We start from the raw sequence: 17,830 nt of genomic DNA on the forward strand, positions 1-17,830 counted from the left end.
TTTGAGTTCTCTCAACTTAGGGTCAATAGTTGTACAAACTTTGTTAGTTATCACAACTTTTTTCATGTTAAATAGTTGAATACTTTAAAGGCTGAATTTGTCATACAAAGCATAAGTTGGATTTTTTTTACAGTATATCTGATGTATTTTATTTGTTATCTTAAGTTTGCCAGAAGTTAATGAAAAGATATTATTTTGCACGATTACATTATTATCAATTTTGCTATAAACACACCTAAACAGCACTATGCAACTTGTTTCAGTCTGTACGTTTACAGGTTAATCACTTTAAAATATAACCATAAAATGTGATTTAGATTTGCCTGAAGTTGTTGGCCATATTTGGGGAGCGTGTGACTACAGATAAAGAAATGGTAAATGCACAGTCCCACAGCAATTAGGATCACTCAAGCATACAGCTAGAAGCTCAATGCCAAATTGGGTAATTCTGCTGCAATTGCACTTCCTAGAGCAATTATCATAGGCACTTTTGAGAAATGACAGACTGTTTACAAACAGTCAAGGCTTAGTTTGTGGGGTATATCAGCATTCTGTGTACACACACACTAAATCTTACAAGTGGATGTAAGATTGATAAGTTTGGCTATTTAAGTAAAGGAGGCTATGACATGTTAGAAGCCAACATGATGTGACTTTTTTCCCCCTTGCATGTTTCCAGTAGGCTACATAAAAATGGGACTAATGTTATTAAGCCAGCGACAACTGCCCTGTGTAAGTGAACTTGACTGCAGTCGTCCTAGACAGCAATTAACAGAAAAGCTGAAAACACAAATATGCTACTGACCGCTCGTTCTCGGTGTGGCTCGCATACGTTGGGATTAAAGGCGAGTATTTAAGGTTGATGAAATACTGCTGCAGTGTGTTCTCTGGGCAGCTGCATTTCCCCCAGGCTGCTCTCGGTCAGTCTAATGCGCTCTGATGGTCCCACTAGAGTATTTCCTTACACACTCGCCCGGCCGGCCAGCTCTTGATCAGAAGCAGAGCTCGCTGTGGTCATTCATCCACCCCCCAGCCTGGCGCACGTGCGTCCGTGTGTGGGGCTCAGCGTGTGAGAGCTTTAGCGTAATGACAACCCGCTGAGAAGAAACCTGCGGCCGAAGCGGATCACCGCTTGCAATCAAGCGCTCGAGACCGTGTCATTGCTCTGCATAGACTGTTTGAAAACAACATTTACAATTCTCCCCAACTTTTGCTTGCTCCTAACAGAGTGGAGTTCCATTTAGTGCCACAAGTGTCATACAGAAGCGTCATAAATCACGTAGGCCTACTGTTAAGGTTCCCCATTAAATCAAAATGGAAGATTTTTTCCTTTTTTTCCTTTTATGAATATGTTAGTCTTACTGTTATCTACGGAGCCCCTCACATGACATGCTGGGAATTTTTTTTTAGGCTAAATCATGCGCATGATTTACTGTACATTCCCACAATTTGCTATAGGCTACCATCCATACGATTTACTGTTTCTGAGATTTGCTAAATCATGCACACGATTTATAAATCGCGGGAACTAATTAGTAAATCGTGTGGATGGTTTAGCAAATCGTGGGAATGAAATAGTTAATTTTGGGCATCATTTTTAAATCGTGGGAACAAAATAGTTAATTTTGCGCATGATTTATAAATCGCGGGAACGAAATAGTTAAATTTGCGCATGATTTATAAATAGCGGAAACTAAATAGTTAATTGTGCGCATGATTTATAAATCGAGGGAACAAAATAGTTAATTTTGTGCATGATTTATAATTTGAAGGGACAAATTAGAAAATCGTGTGGACGGTTTAGCAAATCACGGAAAACGAAATAGTTAATTTTGCGCATGATTTATAAATCGCAGGAACGAAATACTTAATTGTGTCTTTATAGACATTATAAGCTTTTAAGATATTATAAGCTTTATAGATATTATGTTTATATTATAAACAATAATTAAATTACAAGATTTTCAAGATTTTCACTTCGCCAATACGAGTCAGTGATTTGATTTTCACCCATCACTTCAGTTTCTCAGTAGACATTCAGTCGAATCAAATGCTCTCTAGAATCTACAGCGTCCCACTCCCCGAAAAAAAAAAGGTTCAGTTGCGGCTTAAATCGGTCACTTGTTCACACATTTACAAATTTCTCTGGTGAATGGCACATAGTGCACTATACAGGTAATAGGGAATGATTCATACACGATTATGCTTTCTAAATTGGAGAAAAATAAGACCTCAGAAACTAAAAAAAGAGAAGTTAACATTGATGAACAGTGTGAAATGAAGCATCAGGTATCTCTCCATCTCTTACCCCAACCCCTTTTGCAAAAGACCTGAACCTCTGTTCAGGTGCAGAGATATGATAGCACAGAGAAGATCATATGCGTGCCACTGACCACAAAACGTATCGTATTGGACCCATTTAAATTCTACACAGTATGCTATATTTTAAAGCAATATGGAGGACATTAGAAGGAGAAATGGTTAGAGATTACGAGCAAATTTTGGCTTAACCAAGCTCAATGGCTCTAGCAGAACTGTGATATAAACTAAGCGATATAGAGCTCCGGACGTCACGTGACATGACCCATTCAACGCCATATTGCCAAGAAGGGACAGCTGGCCTGGGAGCGGATATGAAATGAATGACGCCACACCAGCATGAGTGTCAAGGCAACAGATTTTCACTGCACACTTTAATTAAAAAGACAGACCTGTACATAACACAACTTAATAGATTAAATATAACAGATCCCTATAATGCCCCGTGCTTTTCATGTGTATTGATAAATTAACGGATTGCTTTCTTGCAGTATCCTGGGGCGCAAGTTACGCAAGTTACAATTAGCCTAGTTTGAACTTATGCATTATTAAATATTTTTGCGTTGTACCATTAAACTTAGTTGAAGCCTAAATCTATGTATAAAGTAAATATTTACGGAGGCCTACGATCAGGATTAACGTTAACGGATAGCTGTTCATTTGTCCTGCCCCGTCTTCCTGTTTCAGTGAAAATTAGGTCAATACATTGAATAATGCTGCGTGTTTCAAGGCACTTCAGTGGGCCTTTAAAATTAGGTGCTGTGTTTGATTGTGTGCTGATTGTTTATTAGTTATGTTTCATATGAATTCATGTGTGTAGTAGATATGCATACAAGCTGCTATGTTGGCATTGTCATGTGATCTAAAGTTGTGTTTGCGAGTGGGAATTTCAAATAAAAGTCAAAATATAGTGTAAGCAACGTATCCATATGTATCCATGTCTGTTGACAACAAATTTGTTTTAAATGATTTATCATTTTTTTAAATTTACAATAAACTAGCTAGGTTGCATGTACAAAATACAATATATTGTACAATTAAAAATAGAATATAGCCCTATGGGCTAACTATTGTATTTACATTTAAATTTAATAAAAATAAATACCACTAATGCACATTTTTATTAATAATTTTGTATGGAGTTAAAAATGTTGCTGTATTTTTAAGGAAAAAGTACATCATCTTACTTAGACCAAAGTGATGTGAACGCATCAGCTTGTAAAACTTTGCAAGAGTACTTGAACACAACATTTCAAGTTGGGTGTACTTAAACTTTTTCAAACTAATTACTATAAGTTTTGTATCATATTGCTGTGATATATTTAACATTATCATAATAAATCTATCAATATAATTCTATATTAATCGTAATTGACAAAAGATGGCTGAATACAGAGCGGAAGATTGTTTGAATCACTCAAACTTAGGGAAATATGTCTGGTAGAGGACATCCGAAGTCATCAATAGAGTTGACTTCATTGGTCATATATGACAATGTTCTTCACATTAAGAAAAATCGGTTATTTTAGTAACTGTTCACTGAAATGCTCTTTGGATAACCAAGAATGGTTCTGCATTGTTGTGAAAATCCATTTTTGGAATAGTTATGTTAAAGAGCAATAGTATCCACATTTGGACAAAGTTCATGATTTGCTAATGCTAGTCGGTAGCAGGTGGTAAAATGGAGAGCAGATTCTAGATATAATTTAATCGTTACAAAATATTGTAAAGGCTAAGCGTCTGAGTGCACGATGAGTCATCAATATTTTTGGTCTGCTTTTTTTATCTGCTTAAAGTTAATTTTGTAAACGTTATACATAATAGCTTCAACGCTAGCAGACATGGTCTAAATGCCACAACAAGCTTTGCTGAAACCTGAGCCAGTCTGATGATTTTTCATATGAATGAATGAAAACATAAACTACGTCTTATCAGATATATCTGTAGTATTTTTTTTTCCTTCGGAAAAGCATGTCTTAAACTCAAATAGTTTGACACATCATTGAACTTTCAAAGAGACCCGAGGGCCTATATTGTCACGGTAAAAGCTCAAAATTAAATGCTTTGAGCCAAAAGCAAGAAAAACACTATTCAATCAATGCACTGTAATTAGACAGATCCTGGTTTCCTCTTCAGTCTGAAACACACGATTTGAAACCAAAGAAACAGAACAAAAACACGCTTCCCAGGTAGAAAAACATGGCACAGAGTTTTCCCTCTTTGTTTTCATGACACCCCACCCACTCACACACACAAACAAGTATACACGCACACTAATGGTCGTGTGCTCTGCGAGGTGTTGTGTTATGAACCAGACCACTGGGCTGTGTGAATGTACTGGGGTTCTGGGTTCTCGTCTGGACACTGAGCAGGCTCTAGACTGGGCGCTATTATCACAGCTGCGAGTTTGCCAGGGAAATTTGTCTGTAATTCACCTGAATTAGAATCACTCGGGCAGCTTGCACTAGTTGCACTAGTTCCCCTCAGAACAGCCTAATGGTTTGTTTATTTTAAAGGTTTTGCTTCTAGCAAATCATTCCTTATCTGTCAGTGCCTTATTGTCCCACTGGGTCACCCAAAGGAAGAGAGAAGCAAAAGGTTTGGGGTGAGAGATGGAGAGATAGGCAGATACCTGATGCTTCATTTCACCCTGTTCATTGTTAACTTCTCTTTTTTTTTCTGAATTTATATAAAAGTTTATATAGGCATTTCAACTGAGGAATTGGAAAACTCAAATGTGCCTAATGGTCGGAAAAATAATAATTAGGATACATATAGCCTCAAATATTTGTATCTTCCCCTTGTTAGAGACATTTGATTTTTTCAGTGTCATGACATTCCCATAAACAATTCTAAACAATGCAACACCATTGAACACAGTGGGTATTTACATAAGACACAGTGATTTAGTGATAAAAGTGGGCTAAAAAACAGTATTTTGAAAGCGACTCGTCTATACAACAGCATAGCAAATGGTCCTTGACGTCATAATTGTCGGGCGTAATGGCCTCTGCAGATGTCTGTCAACTCACTCTCTTGTGTAAAATGGTGAGGTATTCGAGTGGAGTGGCTGTTTTGTTCTCTGCCAATGTTCCTAAGAGCCATGACCACGCGAAAAGAGCCAAAAGACCACTCCAAATCTGTCTGTCACGGCCGGCTGCTTCTGTGTCCTATCTGCTACCACTTACTCAAACATGCAACAAATTTGCTTTTAATTGCAGGGATTCTGCTCTGCTTGTAAATAGTTTTGCTTTGACAGTTCATTTATTTTGTGTGATTGCTGCCATCTATTTATAGTTTTAATTCAGGGGGAATGCATTGCATATGAATTCCCTGTGTCATCTGCGCTCTGCTCAAAGACAAAAACGCATGAATTATTATTGCCTGGTGGGGAAGTGTTTATTTATTCATAGACCCAAAATTGTTCCTCATCCACGCTTGGCAAAGCAGATGGCATTTCCTAAGGACTCCATGGGTTTAACAAATTGCGGAGCATAATTACTGCAAATGACTGCAAACCAGACTCCCTTTCAGGTTTTACTTTACTATTTTACTTTATTAATTTGATCAACTTTAGGTTTTATTAAATATGACAGAAGTCAGTACAAGTCAACACTTTCCCAAAAATTTTTTTTAAAACATTTATTTTTTGAGTTTGAATTATGGTTGATTAACGTACTCGGTTACTTTCGTAACCTCGGTTCCCTGAGAGAGAGGAACGAGTATTACGTATGGGAAAAACTCCTTTTCTCGAGAATGTGAAGCAAAACTTTTAATAAAGGTATCTATGTAAAGCGCAGTGAGCTGCACGGCCATAGCCCAGCGCGAGGAGCGCTCTGATTGGCCGGGCTGCGGCAACTGCAGGAACCTATGGTGAGGCGGCTGAGAGGAACGAACCAATGGGGGGCGTTCCAGAAGCCCGCCGAAAAAGGTGCTTATATTTGCATACAGGAGGCTACATAAGACCCTAATTCGCCATAGGTGTCAGGTTTTAAGATCGACTGAAGCGATACCTGAGAAGCATAAACACGGCACGGAACGTAATACTCGTTCCTCTCTCTCAGGGAACCGAGGTTACGAAAGTAACCGAGTACGTTCCCTTTCGAGAGAGGTTCCTCGTATTACGTATGGGAACACAATGTAAAGCGCCGTGTGTGCTGACTGACCCAGTATACCCAAAGCACATGTTATAAACCCCCGAGACACCGACAGAGGCGGCTTATAAGGGGAATGAAGAACCGGAAGAGTCGGTTCGTTTGAACAGCTGATCGGACATAGTCGGATCTTATGATGAATGAATAGTGCTTAAGGACTAATGTGTACAGGCCAAAATGTAAGGCAATCTGTTTGCCAGGGTCAAGATAGAGCCTAGATGGAGAGAAGCCCTGCTTGTAGAGCTGGAACCTCCAACTTGTAGAATCTGATAAAAGTGGACGGAGAGGCCCAGCCTGCCGCCGCACAGATATCTTCCAAAGAAATGTCACACGACCAAGCCCAAGATGAGGCCATGCCTCTAGAGGAGTGGGCTTAAATGCCTGTAGGACAGGTTAGGTCCTGGACCTATATGCTAGTGGGACTGCATCCACTATCCAGTGTGAGAGACTGTTTCATGACAGCACAAACTTTAGTGCGGCCACCGAAGCAATGAAGAGCTGATCCGACTGCCTGAAGGGGGCGGAGCGCTCTAGATACAATCTCAATGCTCTGACTGAGCAGAATATGTTTGCGTCTTATTCTCTCTGAGACGCGGGTTAAGCAGTGCAAAGAGCTGCATACTGAAGGGGTTGATAGCACTTTCAGCATAAAACCATGCCTCGGTTTGAGCACAACCTTGAAGTTGCTGGACCCAAACTCAAGACAGGAAGGGCTCACGGAGAGTGCAGGTAAGCCACCCACTCGGTTAACCGAGGCCACAGCCAGCAGAAAAACGGTTTTGAGTGATATGTGCTTCAAGCTCGTGTTCTGAAGTGGTTAGGAGGGGGAACCCTTCACGGCCTCCAAAACCATGGCGAGGTCCCAAATAGGGACCGAGGTAGGGGCAAGGCGGGCTGAATCTCCTGGCCCCTTTAAGAAAACACACAATAAGATCACTTTTCCCTAGTGAATGTGCCGCGATAGGAGCGTGGCTAGCTGCTATGGCGGAGACACACACCCCGAGTATGGAGGGGGGACGACCCGCATCCATTAGCTCTTGGAGAAAGCGAGCGGTTCCGCCAGTTCGCATGAGTGTGCGTCGATGTTTCGCGTAGCACATTGGTTAGAAAACCACTGACCACTTCAAGCAGAGCTGCCAGATAGCAGGGGCTCTAGCTTCCGAAATAGTGTTCATAACTTGTCAGAGAGGTTCCCGGATACCGTTGATGGGCCATACGTGGAGGGCCCACAGCTCGGGATTGGGATGCCAGACCTTCCCTTTCATTGGCAGAATAGGCATGGGGCTGTGTCTGACAGCTGAAACAGTATGGAGAACCATGTGCGGTTCTTCCAAAGTGGGGCTATTAAAAAGCACAGGCTGCAGCTGGATCGCGATCGGAGGGAACATATAGAGGGAGTCTGGGCCAACATGGGCCAGGGCATCCCTGCGTTTGCAGAAAAAATATTGGGCAGCGTGTGCTGTGCAAGCTGAATTGTTTGCGGGTAAAGGGACCATCCCCCTGGGGACATGGGTCCTCTGGATAACATGTCCGGACCCTGATTCAGAATACCTGGCACGTAAGCCGCCCTTAGGGAGCTCAGATTGTGCTCTGCCCATAAAAGGAGATGCTTAGCCATGCAGTGAACAGAGTCTGATCTCGGCTGCCCTAGCGATTTTATGTACATTATCAAGACGTGGTGGTTCTTATGCCGTAAGTCTTGAGTCTATGACAATGACTGTACTGATAAGCCTGCCCCTCGAAGGCGAATCTCAAGAATGGCCTGTAGTGGGGGTGGGGGGTTATCGTAACGTGAAGTATGCGTTTTTCAGATCTATTGAGAAAACCCAATCCCCGGGGCGAATGTGCGCGAGGATTTGTTTCACCGTCAGCACCTTGAAACGAGCGTGTCATAAGTGCTTTGTTCAGATGCCTGGAAAATGGGCCTGAGACCGCCACCCATTTTCGGCATGAGGAATTAGCGACAGTAAAAACCTGACTCGCTAGCGTCGGGTGTACTGTTTTCGCCGCTCTCTCCTTTAACAGTCTCAATGCCTCAGCGAGAAGCACGTGACTGACACTGCTTCTTACAGAGGGCTCGACCACGGCTTGAATCGCGGGGTCTGCGAGCAAAACTGTAGCGAGAACCTCGTTTTATATGTTCAACACCCAATATTATATACCAGGAATGGCCTGCCAGGCCTGGGCTCGTAAAGCCAGGGGTTGAATTAGATTCGGGGGCTGGCCGCTTAGTAATAGGGGCCTGTTAGCCGGGTTGCTTGTGCTGTAACACTGCTTTTAACACTGTGGGGATAGTGTTAGTTTTGGCGGTGCAGGCTTTGCAGTGGGCGCACGCCTCACATTTATATTGTGTTTGCGAGAGTGAACTTTGTGAAAAGTGCTTGGGTGCAGGAGTGCAGACTGTAAAGTGGGCACATTTCCTACATAGAAAGCTCTTTTGTGTGTAGTGTAAACAATGTGCAGTGGCGCACAACCTACGTAGAATACCCACGGTGCAAACCAGTGAGCAAATCCACAGGGGTAAACGCACACAGCATTAGTGTGCAGACGAGCGTGTTTAACACAGGCTAGTTGACTGCAATATTTCATCTCCAGTCACTAACTTAAGGGAACTGGGAGAATGTAAGGAAGTGCGGGTGGTATGTGAGCCATTCCACAATGCCGTTATGCTCTAGTCTAGACTGAAAGCGCGCATGCAGACAAGCGTGTTTGACCACAGGCTAGTTGACTGCAATAAGGCTAGTTGACTTTATATGGTGTAATCCGGCCGCGGCGGGATTTATTTGTGATTTTGTGAAGCTGAATTAACAGTGCTTATGTAGGGGTGCACACTGTGTAGTGGACACTTTGTCTACAGTGTAAAAACCTTTCCAGCCGCCTGAATAAAGGGGACTGGAAGTGATAGAGTGAAAAAAGGGCTTAGCTTGGCAGCCATTTTCCGACGCCCTTATGCTCTGACAGTGAGCGCGTGCTATGACGTAAGCCGCGCTCTAGTCAGCAACGCGCTGTGGAAGGGGCGCGCGCTATCATGACAAGGCAGCCATTACAACTTCCTTGGCAGTAAGCGCGCGCTGCAGCGACATTGTTCTTGACATACCCAACAGCCCGAGCTCGCTCGTCTAACTTACTCTAGTATTCTCTGTCCGCAGCGCTTCAGCACGGCGGCGGTAGAATGAGCACGGCGAGAGCTTCGGCTCGAGTTAGTTTATTCACTCTAGTATTCTCTGTCCGCGGCGATAGAGCGACAGGACGAGAGAATTGGAAGCGTGAGGTAAAACTCTGTCCGCGGCGCTTCTAGCACGGCGAGAGCTTCGGCTCGAGTTTGTTTATTCACTCTATTATTCTCTGTCCGCGGCGATAGAGCGACAGGACGAGAGAATTGGAAGCGTGAGGTAAAACTCTGTCCGCGGCGCTTCTAGCACGGCGAGAGCTTCGGCTCGAGTTTGTTTATTCACTCTATTATTCTCTGTCCGCGGCGATAGAGCGACAGGACGAGAGAATTGGAAGCGTGAGGTAAAACTCTGTCCGCGGCGCTTCTAGGACGGCGAGAGCTTCGGCTCGAGTTTGTTTATTCACTCTATTATTCTCTGTCCGCGGCGATAGAGCGACAGGACGAGAGAATTGGAAGCGTGAGGTAAAACTCTGTCCGCGGCGCTTCTAGCACGGCGAGAGCTTCGGCTCGAGTTTGTTTATTCACTCTAGTATTCTCTGTCCGCGGCGATAGAGCGACAGGACGAGAGAATTGGAAGCGTGAGGTAAAACTCTGTCCGCGGCGCTTCTAGCACGGCGAGAGCTTCGGCTCGAGTTTGTTTATTCACTCTAGTATTCTCTGTCCGCGGCGATAGAGCGACAGGACGAGAGAATTGGAAGCGTGAGGTAAAACTCTGTCCGCGGCGCTTCTAGCACGGCGAGAGCTTCGGCTCGAGTTTGTTTATTCACTCTATTATTCTCTGTCCGCGGCGATAGAGCGACAGGACGAGAGAATTGGAAGCGTGAGGTAAAACTCTGTCCGCGGCGCTTCTAGCACGGCGAGAGCTTCGGCTCGAGTTTGTTTATTCACTCTATTATTCTCTGTCCGCGGCGATAGAGCGACAGGACGAGAGAATTGGAAGCGTGAGGTAAAACTCTGTCCGCGGCGCTTCTAGGACGGCGAGAGCTTCGGCTCGAGTTTGTTTATTCACTCTATTATTCTCTGTCCGCGGCGATAGAGCGACAGGACGAGAGAATTGGAAGCGTGAGGTAAAACTCTGTCCGCGGCGCTTCTAGCACGGCGAGAGCTTCGGCTCGAGTTTGTTTATTCACTCTAGTATTCTCTGTCCGCGGCGATAGAGCGACAGGACGAGAGAATTGGAAGCGTGAGGTAAAACTCTGTCCGCGGCGCTTCTAGCACGGCGAGAGCTTCGGCTCGAGTTTGTTTATTCACTCTAGTATTCTCTGTCCGCGGCGATAGAGCGACAGGACGAGAGAATTGGAAGCGTGAGGTAAAACTCTGTCCGAGGAAAAACTCCGTCTGTCCGCGGCGCCTCCTCAGCGCGACGGTATAGTGACGAGAGCTTCGGCTCGAGTTCGCCTATTCACTCTAGTATTCTCTGTCCGCGGCTGTAGCGCGACGGAATGAGAGAAGAGTGGGAACAACTCTGTGGCAGCGGCGGAAGAAGAGCCGCGGCGGCGGCAGAGTGAAGAGAGCTTCGGCTTGAGTGTGCTCATGTCCTCTAACATTCTCTCTTTCCGCGGCGCTATTCAGCGCGACGGGACGAGAGCAGAGGGAGAGTGAGAAGAGCTCCGTCTTTCCGCGGCGCTTAACGACGCGGCGGAACGAGAGAGTCCTCGAGTAGAACAAGCCTGTAAGCTCTAGAAGTGGCGTTGCAGCGGCAACACAAACACATAAAACACTCAACATAGACACAGTTTAAAGGATATATAACGCCGGATGGCGTAGCTGGAACGGCAGAGAAGGCGGAGAGGGAGTCCGTCGTCCTCAGCTGCAGGTTCCGCTGGTGCCTTTTCAACGGCGGTGCTTCTTCCGGAGACCAGCGAAGGTATCGCTGAAGGAGATAAAATCTGACACCTATGGCGAATTAGGGTCTTATGTAGCCTCCTGTATGCAAATATAAGCACCTTTTTCGGCGGGCTTCTGGAACGCCCCCCATTGGTTCGTTCCTCTCAGCCGCCTCACCATAGGTTCCTGCAGTTGCCGCAGCCCGGCCAATCAGAGCGCTCCTCGCGCTGGGCTATGGCCGTGCAGCTCACTGCGCTTTACATAGATACCTTTATTAAAAGTTTTGCTTCACATTCTCGAGAAAAGGAGTTTTTCCCATACGTAATACGAGGAACCTCTCTCGAAAGGGAACTATTGTAGCCTATATTATTTAATATAAAATAGGCTTATATAGGCCTGTTTAAATTTTAAACAAAAAAGGTTTAAACAGTGTACTCAAGAGTTCATAAATGATCATTTGAACAAGTAGTAGTTAATTATACGATATATTAGGCTTACTTTTGGTTACCAAAACAAATATTTTTTCGTGTTAGCCATGTTTTCAGTTGCTATTCATATTTTGTTTCGAAGTTCCCTTTCGAGAGAGGTTCCTCGTATTACGTATGGGAAAAACTCCTTTTCTCGAGAATGTGAAGCAAAACTTTTAATAAAGGTATCTATGTAAAGCGCAGTGAGCTGCACGGCCATAGCCCAGCGCGAGGAGCGCTCTGATTGGCCGGGCTGCGGCAACTGCAGGAACCTATGGTGAGGCGGCTGAGAGGAACGAACCAATGGGGGGCGTTCCAGAAGCCCGCCGAAAAAGGTGCTTATATTTGCATACAGGAGGCTATATAAGACCCTAATTCGCCATAGGTGTCAGATTTTATCTCCTTCAGCGATACCTTCGCTGGTCTCCGGAAGAAGCACCGCCGTTGAAAAGGCACCAGCGGAACCTGCAGCTGAGGACGACGGACTCCCTCTCCGCCTTCTCTGCCGTTCCAGCTACGCCATCCGGCGTTATATATCCTTTAAACTGTGTCTATGTTGAGTGTTATATGTGTTTGTGTGTGTGTTGCCGCTGCAACGCCACTTCTAGAGCTTACAGGCTTGTTCTACTCGAGGACTCTCTCGTTCCGCCGCGTCGTTAAGCGCCGCGGAAAGACGGAGCTCTTCTCACTCTCCCTCTGCTCTCGTCCCGTCGCGCTGAATAGCGCCGCGGAAAGAGAGAATGTTAGAGGACATGAGCACACTCAAGCCGAAGCTCTCTTCACTCTGCCGCCGCCGCGGCTCTTCTTCCGCCGCTGCCACAGAGTTGTTCCCACTCTTCTCTCATTCCGTCGCGCTACAGCCGCGGACAGAGAATACTAGAGTGAATAGGCGAACTCGAGCCGAAGCTCTCGTCACTATACCGTCGCGCTGAGGAGGCGCCGCGGACAGACGGAGTTTTTCCTCAGTCTTCCTCTTCTCTGTTTCAGTCGCGATATCGCCGCGGACAGAGAATACTAGAGTGAATAAACAAACTCGAGCCGAAGCTCTCGCCGTGCTAGAAGCGCCGCGGACAGAGTTTTACCTCACGCTTCCAATTCTCTCGTCCTGTCGCTCTATCGCCGCGGACAGAGAATACTAGAGTGAATAAACAAACTCGAGCCGAAGCTCTCGCCGTGCTAGAAGCGCCGCGGACAGAGTTTTACCTCACGCTTCCAATTCTCTCGTCCTGTCGCTCTATCGCCGCGGACGGAGAATACTAGAGTGAATAAACAAACTCGAGCCGAAGCTCTCGCCGTGCTAGAAGCGCCGCGGACAGAGTTTTACCTCACGCTTCCAATTCTCTCGTCCTGTCGCTCTATCGCCGCGGACAGAGAATACTAGAGTGAATAAACAAACTCGAGCCGAAGCTCTCGCCGTGCTAGAAGCGCCGCGGACAGAGTTTTACCTCACGCTTCCAATTCTCTCGTCCTGTCGCTCTATCGCCGCGGACAGAGAATACTAGAGTGAATAAACAAACTCGAGCCGAAGCTCTCGCCGTGCTAGAAGCGCCGCGGACAGAGTTTTACCTCACGCTTCCAATTCTCTCGTCCTGTCGCTCTATCGCCGCGGACGGAGAATACTAGCGTGAATAAACAAACTCGAGCCGAAGCTCTCGCCGTGCTAGAAGCGCCGCGGACAGAGTTTTACCTCACGCTTCCAATTCTCTCGTCCTGTCGCTCTATCGCCGCGGACAGAGAATACTAGAGTGAATAAACAAACTCGAGCCGAAGCTCTCGCCGTGCTAGAAGCGCCGCGGACAGAGTTTTACCTCACGCTTCCAATTCTCTCGTCCTGTCGCTCTATCGCCGCGGACAGAGAATACTAGAGTGAATAAACAAACTCGAGCCGAAGCTCTCGCCGTGCTAGAAGCGCCGCGGACAGAGTTTTACCTCACGCTTCCAATTCTCTCGTCCTGTCGCTCTATCGCCGCGGACAGAGAATACTAGAGTGAATAAACAAACTCGAGCCGAAGCTCTCGCCGTGCTGGAAGCGCCGCGGACAGAGTTTTACCTCACGCTTCCAATTCTCTCGTCCTGTCGCTCTATCGCCGCGGACAGAGAATACTAGAGTGAATAAACAAACTCGAGCCGAAGCTCTCGCCATGCTCATTCTACCGCCGCCGTGCTGAAGCGCTGCGGACAGAGAATACTAGAGTAAGTTAGACGAGCGAGCTCGGGCTGTTGGGTATGTCAAGAACAATGTCGCTGCAGCGCGCGCTTACTGCCAAGGAAGTTGTAATGGCTGCCTTGTCATGATAGCGCGCGCCCCTTCCACAGCGCGTTGCTGACTAGAGCGCGGCTTACGTCATAGCACGCGCTCACTGTCAGAGCATAAGGGCGTCGGAAAATGGCTGCCAAGCTAAGCCCTTTTTTCACTCTATCACTTCCAGTCCCCTTTATTCAGGCGGCTGGAAAGGTTTTTACACTGTAGACAAAGTGTCCACTACACAGTGTGCACCCCTACATAAGCACTGTTAATTCAGCCTCACAAAATCACAAATAAATCCCGCCGCGGCCGGATTACACCATATAAAGTCAACTAGCCTTATTGCAGTCAACTAGCCTGTGGTCAAACACGCTTGTCTGCATGCGCGCTTTCAGTCTAGACTAGAGCATAACGGCATTGTGGAATGGCTCACATACCACCCGCACTTCCTTACATTCTCCCAGTTCCCTTAAGTTAAGTGACTGGAGATGAAATATTGCAGTCAACTAGCCTGTGTTAAACACGCTCGTCTGCACACTAATGCTGTGTGCGTTTACCCCTGTGGATTTGCTCACTGGTTTGCACCGTGGGTATTCTACGTAGGTTGTGCGCCACTGCACATTGTTTACACTACACACAAAAGAGCTTTCTATGTAGGAAATGTGCCCACTTTACAGTCTGCACTCCTGCACCCAAGCACTTTTCACAAAGTTCACTCTCGCACACACAATATAAATGTGAGGCGTGCGCCCACTGCAAAGCCTGCACCGCCAAAACTAACACTATCCCCACAGTGTTACAAGCAGTGTTACAGCACAAGCAACCCGGCTAACAGGCCCCTATTACTAAGCGGCCAGCCCCCGAATCTAATTCAACCCCTGGCTTTACGAGCCCAGGCCTGGCAGGCCATTCCTGGTATATAATATTGGGTGTTGAACATATAAAACGAGGTTCTCGCTACAGTTTTGCTCGCAGACCCCGCGATTCAAGCCGTGGTCGAGCCCTCTGTAAGAAGCAGTGTCAGTCACGTGCTTCTCGCTGAGGCATTGAGACTGTTAAAGGAGAGAGCGGCGAAAACAGTACACCCGACGCTAGCGAGTCAGGTTTTTACTGTCGCTAATTCCTCATGCCGAAAATGGGTGGCGGTCTCAGGCCCATTTTCCAGGCATCTGAACAAAGCACTTATGACACGCTCGTTTCAAGGTGCTGACGGTGAAACAAATCCTCGCGCACATTCGCCCCGGGGATTGGGTTTTCTCAAAATCTGAAAAACGCATACTTCACGTTACGATAACCCCCCACCCCCACTACAGGCCATTCTTGAGATTCGCCTTCGAGGGGCAGGCTTATCAGTACAGTCATTGTCATAGACTCAAGACTTATGGCATAAGAACCACCACGTCTTGATAATGTACATAAAATCGCTAGGGCAGCCGAGATCAGACTCTGTTCACTGCATGGCTAAGCATCTCATTTTATGGGCAGAGCACAATCTGAGCTCCCTAAGGGCGGCTTACGTGCCAGGTATTCTGAATCAGGGTCCGGACATGTTATCCAGAGGACCCATGTCCCCAGGGGGATGGTCCCTTTACCCGCAAACAATTCAGCTCGCACAGCACACGCTGCCCAATATTTTTTCTGCAAACGCAGGGATGCCCTGGCCCATGTTGGCCCAGACTCCCTCTATATGTTCCCTCCGATCGCGATCCAGCTGCAGCCTGTGCTTTTTAATAGCCCCACTTTGGAAGAACCGCACATGGTTCTCCATACTGTTTCAGCTGTCAGACACAGCCCCATGCCTATTCTGCCAATGAAAGGGAAGGTCTGGCATCCCAATCCCGAGCTGTGGGCCCTCCACGTATGGCCCATCAACGGTATCCGGGAACCTCTCTGACAAGTTATGAACACTATTTCGGAAGCTAGAGCCCCTGCTATCTGGCAGCTCTGCTTTGAAGTGGTCAGTGGTTTTCTAACCAATGTGCCACGCGAAACATCGACGCACACTCATGCGAACTGGCGGAACCGCTCGCTTTCTCCAAGAGCTAATGGATGCGGGCCGTCCCCCCTCCATACTCGGGGTGTGTGTCTCCGCCATAGCAGCTAGCCACGCTCCGATCGCGGCACATTCACTAGGGAAAAGTGATCTTATTGTGTGTTTTCTTAAAGGGGCCAGGAGATTCAGCCCGCCTTGCCCCTACCTCGGTCCCTATTTGGGACCTCGCCATGGTTTTGGAGGCCGTGAAGGGTTCCCCCTCCTAACCACTTCAGAACACGAGCTTGAAGCACATATCACTCAAAACCGTTTTTCTGCTGGCTGTGGCCTCGGTTAACCGAGTGGGTGGCTTACCTGCACTCTCCGTGAGCCCTTCCTGTCTTGAGTTTGGGTCCAGCAACTTCAAGGTTGTGCTCAAACCGAGGCATGGTTTTATGCTGAAAGTGCTATCAACCCCTTCAGTATGCAGGTCTTTGCACTGCTTAACCCGCGTCTCAGAGAGAATAAGACGCAAACCTATTCTGCCCAGTCAGAGCATTGAGATTGTATTTAGAGCGCTCCGCCCCCTTCAGGCAGTCGGATCAGCTCTTCATTGCTTCGGTGGCCGCACTAAAGTTTGTGCTGTCATGAAACAGTCTCTCACACTGGATAGTGGATGCAGTCCCACTAGCATATAGGTCCAGGACCTAACCTGTCCTACAGGCATTTAAGCCCACTCCTCTAGAGGCATGGCCTCATCTTGGGCTTGGTCGTGTGACATTTCTTTGGAAGATATCTGTGCGGCGGCAGGCTGGGCCTCTCCGTCCACTTTTATCAGATTCTACAAGTTGGAGGTTCCAGCTCTACAAGCAGGGCTTCTCTCCATCTAGGCTCTATCTTGACCCTGGCAAACAGATTGCCTTACATTTTGGCCTGTACACATTAGTCCTTAAGCACTATTCATTCATCATAAGATCCGACTATGTCCGATCAGCTGTTCAAACGAACCGACTCTTCCGGTTCTTCATTCCCCTTATAAGCCGCCTCTGTCGGTGTCTCGGGGGTTTATAACATGTGCTTTGGGTATACTGGGTCAGTCAGCACACACGGCGCTTTACATTGTGTTCCCATACGTAATACGAGGAACCTCTCTCGAAAGGGAACGTACTCGGTTACTTTCGTAACCTCGGTTCCCTGAGAGAGAGGAACGAGTATTACGTTCCGTGCCGTGTTTATGCTTCTCAGGTATCGCTTCAGTCGATCTTAAAACCTGACACCTATGGCGAATTAGGGTCTTATATAGCCTCCTGTATGCAAATATAAGCACCTTTTTCGGCGGGCTTCTGGAACGCCCCCCATTGGTTCGTTCCTCTCAGCCGCCTCACCATAGGTTCCTGCAGTTGCCGCAGCCCGGCCAATCAGAGCGCTCCTCGCGCTGGGCTATGGCCGTGCAGCTCACTGCGCTTTACATAGATACCTTTATTAAAAGTTTTGCTTCACATTCTCGAGAAAAGGAGTTTTTCCCATACGTAATACTCGTTCCTCTCTCTCAGGGAACCGAGGTTACGAAAGTAACCGAGTACGTTTTGCTGAAAAGATTTGAATAGCAAATTATCTTTTATCATGGGCAACAACGTAAGTAAGTTGTCAGAAACTATTCAAAAATAAACCTAC

General features: G+C 46.6%; 1 long non-coding RNA gene across 1 annotated transcript in view; it reads right to left on the minus strand.

Moving 5' to 3' along the window:
- The window catches only part of LOC137057790 (uncharacterized), a 70,513-nt gene that overhangs the window by 35,241 nt on the left and 17,442 nt on the right, over positions 1–17,830 (minus strand). The gene's annotated exons all lie outside the window — the stretch shown is intronic.

Source organism: Pseudorasbora parva, chromosome 22 (assembly GCF_024679245.1).
Source record: "Pseudorasbora parva isolate DD20220531a chromosome 22, ASM2467924v1, whole genome shotgun sequence".
NCBI lineage: Eukaryota > Metazoa > Chordata > Actinopteri > Cypriniformes > Gobionidae > Pseudorasbora > Pseudorasbora parva.